Source organism: Austrofundulus limnaeus, unplaced genomic scaffold (assembly GCF_001266775.1).
Source record: "Austrofundulus limnaeus strain Quisiro unplaced genomic scaffold, Austrofundulus_limnaeus-1.0 Scaffold17, whole genome shotgun sequence".
Taxonomy (NCBI): Eukaryota; Metazoa; Chordata; class Actinopteri; order Cyprinodontiformes; family Rivulidae; genus Austrofundulus; species Austrofundulus limnaeus.
In genome coordinates, this window is record NW_013952419.1 from 376,029 (window position 1) to 377,622 (window position 1,594).

Below are 1,594 nucleotides of genomic sequence, written 5' to 3' on the forward strand. Positions count from 1 at the left end.
ACCCATGACTGCTGCAGGCTCTCGCAGTAACAAAGCAAACAATGAGTGAAGCTGAAAGTGAAACTTAAACTGTCTGCTGAGCTACTTCTCACTCAGTGAAGCTCTTCTCAGATTCAAAATACCTTTGAGGAAATGTATTTTCAGATGCCAAGTAAACTGCATCATAGCGCAACCCCCCCTTCCCGCACTGAAATTGGCGGGACAGAAGCGGAAGGTGGTTCCTAAAGAGACAGAGGCCAATTTCAAGGCGTTTAGAAGAGGAAGTGATGAGAAAAGTTTATTTTCTATTTAAACATAAAAGTGGCATTTTAATAACAACTAAAGGTGACATAGATACTTTATTATGGTATAGTTTCTAAATGTACACCTGAGAAACACATAGTATTGCCCCGTTAAAAGCACAGTAAATACAATTTTCATTTGTCTGCTTTTGTGTTTTCCTCTTTGTACTCCTTAGCATAGGAGGGGTGAACTCTCGTCAGGTATTTACCAGGGACATAGTCTCGTAACCAGGCCTTCTTTCAGCTGGCGATGGCTAAAGACGCCCTCAAGGCACCATGTTGAACCATGGACTTGTTAAGAGTTGTTGTTGTTTTTTTCACAATATGTAAATTTCGTAAGCAGCGTGAGGATGACCAGAGTTATTTTATGAAGAAACATAAAGAATAAATTGCACCAGTTAGCGTAGAGGTGGGTAGCGATGTTGAAGATATTTATTGGGGTTTAGGTTATATACTGATTTTAATTACATACACATGGTATAGTCGTATGATAGAAGAACTGTAATGATTGTTAAATGTGACTGTTTTGCTTAACTTGATGATTTTATATAAATAGATACATGCCTGAAAACAAATTCAACACATAACTGAACTTTTAAATCTTCATTAGGCTGGATTATGGTTTGTCTGGAGGCATCCCGAGCAGTTTTAGGGACCCCTTCCCAATGATGTAATCAAATAGCCATGTCTCGAAGCACTGTGTTAAATTCAGTTGTCTTCCTGGTTTTCGGTCTGAGTGCTTGGTCAATAAACAGGCCTTCAGCAGAGCGCTCTTGATTCTGTATGATCTCTTTATGATTATTTTCCATGCACTGGTACATTCTCCGTATGGTTCAAGCACACAAACTGATGAARGAACACGCTTAACAATATTTTTCTTTCAATGTTTCAGCTTCAGTAGCTGCTGTTGTCTTTTTCCCAATTTATCCTGCAAAATGTGCTATCCTGACAGGTTTTTAAACATCGACAGCTGATTAATTTTCAGAGTCAGTGCAATCCAACATGGCCGCCACAACTTGTCAACTGTAGCAAACGCAGGAAGTGTAACAATTCAGTCAATTGTACAGATACCGAACTACAATTTGTTATATTTGTAGCTGAGAGTCATCCCTGACACGTACAACAGATTGTGTGAGGTTTTTTGTTTAAAAGTTTAGCACACAAGGAGGCAGGAGATAGGCGTCCTATCGAACAATGCTAGTTTCATGACCTCCTTTCATCCTCCCCCACCACTATTTTCATTTACTGTCTTTTAAAACTCTGCTTCTTGTTGAATCCTTGCCACCCTTACACACACACACACACACACACAC